Source organism: Lissotriton vulgaris, chromosome 6 (assembly GCF_964263255.1).
Source record: "Lissotriton vulgaris chromosome 6, aLisVul1.2, whole genome shotgun sequence".
Taxonomy (NCBI): Eukaryota; Metazoa; Chordata; class Amphibia; order Caudata; family Salamandridae; genus Lissotriton; species Lissotriton vulgaris.
The window spans coordinates 1,107,516,928-1,107,529,947 of record NC_141694.1 but is presented as its reverse complement, the minus strand read 5'-3'; positions in this window follow the sequence as shown (position 1 = coordinate 1,107,529,947).

Here is a 13,020-nt window from a genome sequence, read left to right as displayed (position 1 = left end):
AATGTTGATTCCTAGAATCAGATTCCTCAGAATTATAAAAGTTTACAAGCAATAGCTTGGAGTGATAAGGGGAACTAACTACAACTGCCAAACAGTTTGGATAGTCTACCTCATCCCTTTTTAGGGAGCCTTTTAGTTAACAGAAAGTAAAAGAACCAGGCCCCAGATTGCTCTACCAGCAGAAGCTGGCCGGGCAGGTTGAAAATGAGAACTAAAACCATCCAGCCAGAGGTTTTCCTCAGTGTCTCATAAAGCGCTACTATATTATAAGCTCTATTAAAATCTAACCAAATTGGGTCATCTTTTTTTGATCTAACGCCCGCAAGATATTGATAGAGGTATAGGATGAGAAATAGGGGAGTGCATTGGACATGCTTTTTTAGGAGAAAGGTAACAGACACACAAACCAAGGCTGTTGGGAAGAGGTGGGGGGTTGGAGTGATATTTAAAGAAAAGTGGGATTTCACCCCTTACACATTGACGATGTCGAGGGCATAGAATTATTAGGCGTCACATTGGATTCAAATTGAAAGAGGAAAGAGGACAAGTGTTGTCAGGAATAGTGTGTTATAGCCCTCCTGGGTGACAAAACCCCCAATATCAAGTTTTAATTGACACCTTTGTTGATATGTCCCTAACACACTCAAGGATGATTATAGTGGGCAACTTCAACCTTTAGGACAATGGAAATTCTGGCCCACCACTCAGAGATTTGGTGCAAGCATGTGAGAGCCTCAATATGCATCAATTGGTACTCCAACCAACTCATCAAGAAGGTCACATCCTAGACCTAATATTCGCCAACCCTAGGGAGGCAAAGGTGGTCGAAGTATTACCTCAATGTTGGACTGACCATTCTCTAATTCATTGTGTGATAACCCTGCCCAGTTTAAATAACAATACGAATCAGTCAGCAACCTTCTGCAAAGGAAGAGAATGGGCTAAGGTACTGAAAAGTAGACAGTCACCACTACTCCCAGAACAGAATATATTTGTACCCAGTAGGTCGGTGGAAGAAAACTCCCAGACCCTCTATGATTAAATAAATTACATTTTAGATCAGATTATTCCAGTAAAAAGGATAAAGAATAGAAAGAAACCCTCAGCCCTCTAGTATAGTGAAGAACTGAAACTGATGCGGAAAAAATGTAAACGGGCAGAAAGAAAATGGAGAAAGTGCTACGATGAATCAAATAATAAAAGTGCTGAAACTACTACAGGCCTCATATAAGGAAGCAATTGCTAGCTCAAAAGCTGAATATTATGCCAAAGCTATCTTGCAGGCACCTTACAGTACAAGAACTCTCTTCACTATTATAAAGGACATATCTAACCCACTGTGGTGAGAAACAAGGTTAGAGTGACACAAAAGCTTTGCAATGATATCGCCGCCTACTTTGATGAAAAGATCAATAAGATTGTTGGTGGTTTCAATTCAAATAATAAAAGCAGCCTGGATGCAGAAAAGGATTTACTAATACTAAAAATGACAGAGCATCAGTAAGAGGCAATTAACAGTAATCAACCACCAGTATTATAGTGCTTTCAAATTCCCACTGAGGAATTATTTAATAAACTAGCTCTGAGTGTGTCCTCTGGTTCACTGTTGGATCCCCTTCTGCAGAGGATATGGAAAGAATTTCACTCAGAACTATTCCCTCGGTTGTGGCAGATCTGCTGCCAATCAGTTGGAAAAAGGAACTGTTCCAGAAGACTGGAAGCAGGCAATGGTGACTCCGTTGCTCAAGCAACCCTCACTCGACCCTCAGTGTCCATCAAGCTTCAGACCTATCTCCCTGCTGCCGTACCCAGTAAAAATTCTGGAGCGGGCAGTTAGTAAATCCCTGTCCCTTTGTTTAGAAGAAAATAATTTGTTAGATGAGGCTCAATTTGGGTTTCGGCCAGGAATGGAAACGGCCCTATTGACAGTACTTGATAACCTAATAATGTGGCCTGACAAATGGCAATTTGACCGTACTAGTACTATTGTATATGTCAGGTGCATTTGATACAGTGAATCACAGTATTTTGTTGGAAAGACTCAAGAACATTGGAGTGAAATGGCTGGCACTGAAATGGCTGCAGTCGTATCTGACGGGCAGGCAACAGGCGGTGACAATTCCTCCTTTTACTTCCCCCAAGACCCTTGTGCTCCACAGGGTTCCACAGAGATCAGCAATAAGTCCAATTTTATTTAATATTTATCTGCGTCCTCTTATTCCTATTATCAAGACCTTTAACATTGATTTCATCAACTATGCAGATGACACACAACTGGTATTCTCTCTAGAAGGAAACCAGGAAGTTTTGCTGGATAAGTTCCAAGAATGCATTCAAAATACCACAAAATGGCTTAGAAGTAACTCCCTACAATATAAATGGGGATAAAACAGAGATAGTATACTGTTCCACAACTAAAATTGCTCTGCCCTTCCCATCCGGATTCTGACTCACCCCTATGGATAAGCCGCTGACTCCAGCTAGAACAGTGCGCAATTTGGGGGTTTTGCTGGATGACAACCTTTAGTTGGAATCACATGTCAATAAAACAGTTGGTATTAGTTTCTCCCTGATAGGAGCATTACGACAGATCCTCCCGCTGCTGCCTGTTACTACCAGATCACAGGTAGTGAGGAGCATAATCCTGAGCAGGCTGGACTATTGTAACTTATTGTATCTGGGAGCACCCAACTCAGTGTTACTGAAGCTGCAAAGGATTCAGTCTATAGCAGCCAAATTTGCTTTAAATAGGCAGCGTAGATCCTCAACTACTCTAGCTCTGAAGGACCTTAACTGGCTACTAATCGGTCAGAGAATGCAATTCAAATCCCTCTGTATTGTGTTTAGAGCAGTACATGGATTGGGTCCGACATCCTTGCAGTAAAATTTCACTTGGTATACCCCCAGGAGAAACCTCAGTTCATCAAGTGCATATCTGGTAACCACCTCGAGATTCAAGAAGAGTAGGACGAATGGCAGAGCATTTGGTGTAGCAGCCTCACGACTCTGGAATGATCTCCCCTTAAATATCAGACAAATTGAAACTCTGCTCCTGTTCAGGAAGAACTTAAAGACATGGCTCTTCCCAAGGGAAGAGTAATATGAGTTACTCAATATTTGTGGGCAGGTCGTCCATATGCATACTGACAACAGGGTAAGTCTGAGCGCCAGGATACCTGTGGGGTGACAGTTTGCGCTATACAAGTTCAAGTTACAGTTACATTACACACAGATCCAAGTACATGGAGGTACATAGACGCACAATGGAAGTAAGTACATGTAGACCAAAGATGATTTTTATTTATTTATTTATTTACAACAACATAATTATTCTACATGTTTATACAAAGCAATACACAAAGATAGGTACATATCTATAGTGAAAATAAATGCTTATATACAGAGGAATATGCTGTAAATTTCTGTTTGCGTATGGTGCTTATGTGGAGAAGAGTCAATTCTTGAGTAGTTTTCTGCAGATAAATTGGTTGTCGGTGGATCTTATGTTGGGGGTGAAGAGTTCTATGTTTTGGCTGCTTGAACAGAGAAGGACGTGTCACCCATTTTTTTTTCTTGTATCTTGGGATTTTAAGGCAAGATGCCCCTTTAGAGCGTACGTTCCTTTGTTAAATGTGTTTGGTAATTTTATTCCTGATGAAGAGTGGTCCCATTCCAGGTATTGCTTTGTGGGTGTTACAAAGTAGCTTGAACGTGGACCTTCTGGCAACCGGTAACCAATGCAAGGCTTTCAAGGCAAGTGAGATGTGGTCTTGTGGTTTGATATGCAAGAGTAGTCTGGCAGCTGAGTTCTGAATCTGTTGTAGTCTTTTCATGGTCGTTAAAGATGATCCGTGGTAGAGGCTATTGGCGTAATCGAGTTTGGACATAACAAGGGAGATGGTAGCTTGGACCTTTTGTGGAAATCCCAAATGAGGGAAAATTAGTCACAGAGTTTTTATAGTGACAGAGCTTGAGCTTGTGCTAGTTTGTCCACTTGGGCATTCATCAACAGCTTGGAGTCTATGGTCATTCTGCGGTTTCTTACTTCCTTCAATACTTTAGGTGGTGATCCCACTTCATCAGGCCAGGCGGCAAGCGGGTCGTAATGTTTCCAATCGCCACACGTGAGTATTTCCGTTTTTGAAGCATTCAATTTGAGATAGCTCCAAGTCATCCACTGATCCACGGCTCTGGGACTACTGAAAATTGGGGATTTTTCAATGTCTTTGGGGCATTCCAGTTCAAGGAGTACTTGTGTGTCATCTGCATAGTTATAGTACGTGAGGTGAAATTGATTGATCATTTCCGGTAATGACTTCATGTAGATGTTAAAAAGCATGAGCAAGATGATAGAACCTTGAGGGAACCCTGCTTTTGTCGATATTGGTTTGGACGAGAGAGGTGGGGTATGGATGACATTAGTTCTGTTTTGAAGGTAGGACGCGATCCAGTCTAGAGCAGTTCCCTCTATGCTGGCTATATAGAATCTTTGTTTCAGAGTGTCATGGTCAACTGAGTCAAAGGCAGCTGAGAGGTCCAAGAGGAGTAGCGCAGCAACCCCGCTCCGGTCAACTGTATTCTTCAGGTCATCCCAGATGGCAAGGAGGGCAGATTCAGTGCCTCTTCCCAGATGGAATCCGGTTTGGAAGTCTGACAGTATGTCATTCTCTTCAATGAATTGTGACATTGGCCGAACGCTGCTCTTTCTATCAGTTCACCCAGGGAAGGTCCATTTGTAATGGGTCTGTAGTAGGCAGGGTTCAGCGGGTCCAAGTTTGTTTTTTTCAGTAAAGGGCGTATGTGTGATTTTTTGAGTTCTACTGGAAATATTCCAGTAGTTAAGGAATCGTTGGTGATTCTTCTTACTGGAGTGGCAGCGGAGGTTGTTCAAAGAATTGTCTTGAAAGTTGTGGTGGACAGGGGTCAGAAGGGCTGCCGTCAGGCCTGCTTGCTTTGACCGGGTCCATAAATTCATTGTATGAGATGTGTTGGAAGGAACAGAGAGGGAAGGTTAGAGTATTCTTGGATTGTTGTTTTGTACAGGGGTTAGTGCTGGTGCTTTGTTTCTGTCTTAAGTACGAGTCCAATGTGTCTTCTTTGTCTATGTAATGATTTGCCAGTTTGTCTGTAAAATCTTCAGTAACAAGATGAGTTCCGTCTAGGCAATTTGGTTTGCAAAATTCATTGAGTGTTTCATAGGATTCTTTATTTGCCCATTTAGCATTTTCAATTCTGTCTGAATAGTATCTTTTCTTAGGTTTTTTGATAGCTGACATATGGGGCCAAATGTAGGTATCCGAATACCGGTCGGAAACGGACGAAAATACAGATTTTCGGCCGTTTCCGACCCGTATTTGGATATTGAGATGCAGGGGCATGTTAAATTACAGAATCGGTAATTTTACCGAATTTGTAATTTTTCCGATTCGGTAAAATACCGAATTGGTAAAATTACTGATTCTGTAATTCAGCATGTAGGTAGCACTGTAATCAGTGCTACAAGAGTTTAAGAATTTGTTATTTACCACCAACTAGAAGTTGGTGGTACATAATGAAAACCCTTCAAAATGCATTTTTTTTGCTTTAAAAAACGTGCCATGTTGCAGACATACATGCCCTAAGGGCATGTATGTCAGCAACATGTGCACCCATGCACAATTGAGGGGTGCAACAGGGTGTCAAAGTGACACCCTGTCCCCCTTGCAAATTCGGTAATTACCGAATCGGTATTTACCGATTCGGTAATTGGCATTGATTCCTATGGGCCTCAAGGCCCATAGGAATCAATGGCAATTACCAAATTGGTAAATACTGATTCGGTAATTATCGAATCATTCCGATTCGGTAATTTCAAAAGTGAAATTACCTACATCCCATTTACCTACTCTTAAATACCGAATTGGTATGATTCGGTATTTAAGAGCAGGTAACTCGAGATTACCTATATCTGGCCCCTGATCTGTTAATTTTTTATAGGTGAAGTTTGTCTTGTTTGGCGTTTGTTTTGAGCCAGGTATGTTGCAGCTTTCTAATTTGTTGTTTTAAGTCTTTTATTTCTAAGTTTCTCCAAGGCGCTTTTTTCTTTTGTGCTTTTGTGTGGTTTTGAGTGGTATTAGGATGTCAAAAGCTTCCTGTAGCCACTCATATAGATTTTGAACCAAACTTATTGTTTCCAGATATGCACTTGATATTAGTTGTGTTTCTAAGTGTTCCAAATTGAGTTTGTTCCACGGCCGATAGGTAGATGGATATAGGCTAGTTTTAGGTGAGTTCCTTAATGTTGTTTTATGTTGGAAAGCAAGCAAGTGGTGGTCTGACCATGTGACGGGAGTTATAGTCTGAAAGGTAACTAGTTCAGTATTAGCAAAAATGACATCTAGGATATGCCCAGCGATGTGTGTGGGTTTGTGGACAATCACATGCAGGTTCAGTGCATCTAGGCCAGTGATTATTGTTTTTGGATGGGTCATATTGGGTTTGTCAAACCAAATGCATAAGTTCGAGTGTATTGTTATCAGGTTTGAAACTGTGTCTAGAAGTACATCTGGGAATGTCACCTTGCTAGGTGGAGGTCTGTAAAGGAGCAGGAAGTTACAGGATGAAGACGGGGTAGTATTGCATCTTGTTAGAAGAGCCTCACAATTCTTTATGGAGATGTCATCAACTTTAGTGATATGTAAAGTTTGCCTGAATACAGCAGCTAGACCACCTCCTTTTTTGCCTATACGATTTTGGGTGATCGTTTGATAACCTAAAGGAACGGCTTCATGCAGGATATAGATTTTGAACCAAACTTATTGTTTCCAGATATGCACTTGATATTAGTTGTGTTTCTAAGTGTTCCAAATTGAGTTTGTTCCACGGCCGATAGGTAGATGGATATAGGCTAGTTTTAGGTGAGTTCCTTAATGTTGTTTTATGTTGGAAAGCAAGCAAGTGGTGGTCTGACCATGTGACGGGAGTTATAGTCTGAAAGGTAACTAGTTCAGTATTAGCAAAAATGACATCTAGGATATGCCCAGCGATGTGTGTGGGTTTGTGGACAATCACATGCAGGTTCAGTGCATCTAGGCCAGTGATTATTGTTTTTGGATGGGTCATATTGGGTTTGTCAAACCAAATGCATAAGTTCGAGTGTATTGTTATCAGGTTTGAAACTGTGTCTAGAAGTACATCTGGGAATGTCACCTTGCTAGGTGGAGGTCTGTAAAGGAGCAGGAAGTTACAGGATGAAGACGGGGTAGTATTGCATCTTGTTAGAAGAGCCTCACAATTCTTTATGGAGATGTCATCAACTTTAGTGATATGTAAAGTTTGCCTGAATACAGCAGCTAGACCACCTCCTTTTTTGCCTATACGATTTTGGGTGATCGTTTGATAACCTAAAGGAACGGCTTCATGCAGGACTGGAGCCATATCATCTCCCAACCATGATTCAGTTATGAATAGTATGTCTGGTTTTGCATCTGTGAGAAGGTCATAGATGTGATGCTTGGTTTTAGAGAGGGGTCGGGCATTTATTAGGAGACATTTTAGAGAATGGTCTTTGGTAATAGTGAGACTTTGTTTTGTAGTAGAGTGAAAAGTATTGTGTGTGTTTGTAGCAGGTGTGTTTTTAGTGCTGGTATTAGGATAGCAATCGTGTACGTGTTCTCTATCATGTTCCTCATCTAGCATGCTAAGAAGGCATTTGGATGGGTCTGCGTGTGTATCTGGTGGAGATGATGTTTGAGAGTGAGTTGGTGTGCTGTGTTGTTTTCGTGGTGTAACACTGTTGTGCTGTAGACATGGAGAAACAAAGTTGTGAGGTGTGGTATGATGCTTATGTTGTTTGCATGTGTTTATGGCAGAAGGTGTATGAGTCAGGGGTGGTTGTGCAGCATGTGGGTCCTGTAGTAAGGTTCTAAATCTTCCAATGGATGAGAGGTGGTTAGAAGAGAGTTGCTGTATCTGTGTTAGGTGTGGTGGAAGAGAGGTAGCTTGGCATTGGAGTTTGTTCCTTTGTGTGGTGTGAAAGGTGGGTGTATGTTTGTATTTTGTGATGGTAAGTATTTTGATGTGTTGTGCTTTGACGATCTTGTTGTGCTGCTGTGTGTGATATGTTTTGTTTTTGAGGAGTAGTGAAAAGGGGTGCTGGTGTTTTTGTTTCATGCAATGGATTTGGTTGTATAGTATTGTTTTTGAGAGGAGGTTGTAAGGTAGAAGGGGCGGTGATGTGTTCATGAGTAGAGTGTATGTTGTGTGTAGGAGGGAATGAAGTAGAGGTAAGAGTGTTTGTTTAAGAGTGGTTTGTTGCAAGATTTAAAAACTGTGGTGGTGTGCAGTGCGTGTGTTGTCGTTAGTCTTATTATGGTAGTAGGGGGGGAGAGTTTTGGTTGGATTAATGATGGAAGGATGAATGTATGTTTGTTAGTGATGAAAGGTGGTCTGTTAGGTGTAATTAGAGCAGGAAGCGTGTGTCTGGATGGGATATAGTTATGTATGGTGTTGAATGGGGATGTATTAGTGATGAGTGGATTGGTTAGTGGTATAGGATAGAGTTGTGTACTGTGTGTAGGTGTTTGTGGGTATGTGTGGTAGTTGGGATAGAAGGGTGTATAGGTGTGGTTTGGTTTGGTTTGTAGTGCATGCTGGTATGCTGGTCCATGCATAGGGTTGTGTGTGGTGTACATTTGGTGTGAATGTATTACTATGTTTGTGGATGGTGTTGGGTAGCTAATACTGAATATGATGGCATTCTGGCCTTAGTCCCAACCAGTCTCAAACAGGTAATTGCCCTTGTCCTCTCCGCCCTTAGCCTCGATGCCTGGGATGAGATCCCCTAAACCTCTGCCTTTTATAGCCCTAGTAATCAGGTGACCCCTTCAGCCAATGGAAACCCTAGCCCTAACCCTATCCAATCACAACACTAGCCCAAAAATCTAGAACCAATAGGAGACCAGAACCTTACAGCCAATCTTAGCCCTAGTCCAAGCACCCAATAACTTTAAAAAATCCTATCTTTACATCCAATAGAGGCCCTAGCTCTACCAGTAGTCCCTATCCAAATCCACGCAACCAATGGCACAGGAAGCCCTAGTCCCTAATTCGAAAAGAAAGCCTAACCCTACTCTTAGTACCACCCAATCACACCAGAAGTCCTAAACGCTACTTCCAATTAAAGGCCTAACCCTAGCCCTAGTCTCCCCCAAGTCAACCAACAACCAATTACACAGGAAGCCCTAGTCCCTACTTCCAGTAGAAATACTAACCCTAGCCCTAATCCCAACCCTACATTGATTGAATCACAGACCCAGAACCCAATCAGAACCCTCAAATACCCAACCAATGAGGACACTAACCCTAATCCAATAGAAACATCAGCTAGAACCACCAATCAGTGTATACATGTACCAACCACTGGCAAACTATATAAGCTCCCAGCGACCTCAGACAAGGATTGCTGGCCAGGGAGTTGGATTTGCTGGCCAGGGAGTTGGGACACGTAGGGTAGGGCTGTTCAACCACTCCCTCTGGATGCCCCTCCCTCCACCACCATATTTTCAGTTAAAGATTGGCATATTAGAAAAAGGAATATTATGATCACATGTTTTTCAATTCCTATTTTGTGAATTCTAATTTTTTCACGTAGCGTTCACGTTTTGGAGATGTAGTGTCTCTTCAGCAGAAGGCAATTGACATGCATAAGATAAGATGTGGAGATGTCCCCTTCTCTAAATGAGGGCTACTCCCAGGAGGGGTCTCAACAATATAAATGATTGCTTTAATCAGAATGTAACGCAATTGTTAATGTTAATGTTATATGTGCTTGTATAGCGCACGGCTGCCCCAGCCAAGGGGCGTCCCGGCGCTTGCTGTATGAAGAGTGGACAGATGGTAGGATCGGGGAGGTAGGAAGGGAGGAAGAAAGTTTAGCAGAAGAGGTGTGTTTTTATTGCTTTCCTAAAGGTCTGCAGATCTTGTATCCCTCGGATCGGATCCGGGAGGTAATTCCAGAGTTTAACGGCCAAGTATTTGAAGGAACGGCCACCCATCCTGGATAGTTTAATGCGGGGTACCGTTGCGAGATTTTGTCCTTCTGAGCGTAGGGTACGTCGAGGGACGTATGTTGACAAGAGTGGGCAGAGCATGGGGGGGAAGCCGTCTTTAGGATTTTAAATGCTAAGCATAGCGTTTTGAAGTGAATCCTTTTCTCCATTGGGAGCCAGTGGAGTTTGGTAAGAACATTAGCTACGGGCGTGTGGCGGGGGATTCCTACCAGCGCCCTGGCGGCGGCGTTCTGGACTCACTGGAGTCTAGCTTTTTCAGCTACATTCGTTCCTAGCAAAAGGGAGCTGGCGTAATCCAGCCAGGAGAGGATGGCTGCTTGGACTATCTTCTGACGGGTTTGGTTGTCAAAGAATCCTAGGATGGGTCTAAGGTTCCATAAAATGCCGAAGCAGGTTGCTGCCACTTTTTTAGTATGATGAGTAAATTTAAGGGCAGAGTCTACCCAGACTCCCAGGTTTTTGACACAGTTCTTAGGTTCAGGTGGTTGTCCTAGGTTTACTGGCCACCAGTTGTTCCCCCAAGTGTTAGTCTTTTTTCCTACCACCAACACCTCGGTTTTGCCGGCGTTGAGCAGGAGGTAGTTCGCTGTCATACATTCTGTGATGTCAACGAGAGTGTGTTGGAATTTTTGGGTACTGAGACCACTTTCATCATTTAGTGTCACCACCAGCTGAGTGTCATCAGCGTAGGATACAAGGGACATTCCGTGCCTCCTGGCTACCTCTGCCAGGGGCTGGACATACATATTGAACAGGGTGAAACGTAAGTGAAGAAGTTCCAGATTTAACAAGGAGCTTATTAAATCACTGATTTGGGCTTTTGGTAACTACAAATGGCTTAACAGAGCCTAATGCAAGGTCCAATCAGAGAGGTCTGGTGAACCATGCCAAGCAGTCACTGAGCTCATATTGAGCCTACAATGACAACTTTTCTCCCCCCAAATTACAAATGGGTCTCACAGAACATATGATACGCAAACAGGTGGTGCCTGGTGATGCCATGGTTAGACTAGGACATGTGAGAAACACAAACCATGGATTATATGCTACAATTAAGGCATCAAACACATTTTGTGGATTTTTGTCATAAATAAGTGTATGATATAGTGAATTTTGTTTAAAAAATGTCATTAAATGTTTGTGAAATTATGACTTTTGAACTAAAGAAGTTGTGCAGGTATCTTGTGTCACTATTTTCGTGCAAGCATGAACTTTGCATATAAAATTATACCAACAGGAGATCAGTTTGAGAAGAAAATGTCTGTCTGTGAGACATTTTCTACTTTAAAACAAACAATTGTGCAAACAAATTGTGGAATGTGGAATATAAATGTATTTCATAAGCATTATTAACATGTATGCCCAGGTCTACTTTTTACCCACTTGCAGCAGCTAAGGTCAGGGGTCGATGAACCTTGCAATATTCTTTTATTGAGAATAAATAATGTGATTAAAAACTCGAAAAATTCTTCCTGGTTAAAAACAAAACATTGAGTTTAGTCACCGGGAACTCTGTACTCATTATATGATGTGAGTTGAAAAATGAACTTTTGGACCGATTACGAGCCTGGCTGACATACTGCGGCACGCTGCTGCAGCAGTAGGGAACATGTCGCCAAGCCGGCGGCATTCCGACCGATGCATTCCGACATTACTGAAGGGCTGGCGGTGTGTCGGTGGCACAGTCATGGCGGCGGCATGCTGTGGCTCTAGGAAAGAGCCTGCAGCCAATGCCAACCATGCTGCAATGCCCCTGGGCGGTCGTACGCACTGTTTTCCTGCTGCATGGTCTTGTGGAGAAGGAGTGCGCACAACAGTGTTGATGGCCTGGGGGCAAATACAGCTGGCACAGTAATATGTCTCAAGGGCACATTCACCCCAGAGACATGTTTGCACCCCAAAACCTGCTTTTCTTCCGACCATTTCATGGCGATGTCCCCGCTATGAAAAGGTCGTCGGAAAAGCAGATTGTGATCAGTCTGGTGATGGAAATGCCAGGACCGGGTCTATAGGCCAACACTGCTACTGCCACTGTGGTAGTAGACATGTTGGCAGTGGTGGTGGTCCATCCGCCCTGCTTGTGATTCAGCTGTTGGACTGCAAGGGTAGTGGGTGGTGGGACTGCCAAACTGCAATGGCCGTTCAAAGACCACTAGAGTCATAATCGGGCACTATGCCTCTCATAATTTCAACGCACATGCCAATAACAGGATGCCTGTCTTTCCGGTTAAATTTTAGAAGCATATGGCCAAACATAAGTATTGAAATAAGGACACAACCTTTTTTCTGTTTATCATTGTATGCTTTACAGAGAATAAATGAATGTGAAAGGTATATATTAAAACATATACTGAAGAAGAGAGAAAAGAGGATAAGGCCAGTTGGCTCAGAGAGTCAGTGGCATTTTGCAAACCTCATTGTGAAGGTCAAGAAAATAATGTACAGCCATGTCATGGTAAGTGACCACCTGCCCCTCAATGTGTCTAAACTGAGATGTGTGGCCATTTCTGTGCTGAGAGGGACACATTGGGAGGCTCTTTTTGACATAAATATAGGTATTCAGAGTCTGTCTAGTCTTGTAGATTTCTTATGTGAAGCTTGATCCACGTTTCTTTTTTGTAGAATTTGGTCTGTAGAAGCCATCTTCTTATGAGGGACAAACCTCTTGTCGGAGATGATATTCATGTCTTTCAAGACCTTATCTATCTAGAGAGCCTCACTGCTTCTTGAGAGGTGAAAGGTATACCCCTGTGGGGTAAGGTCTACTTTGTGAAATTTTGGATATTTGAATTTGGACTGCTTGCTAGGGTGTCTGAAGGTGGAGCATTGTCAACTTTTCACACAAGTTGGTGAGATGTTCTTCAGATCATTGTTAGACTATAATACAATCTACTTGTGATATGTGGGCTAATTACTTTGAATAGTGGCTACTTGCTTTGCAGCAAAAATAATTTGGCATCATTGCTATTTC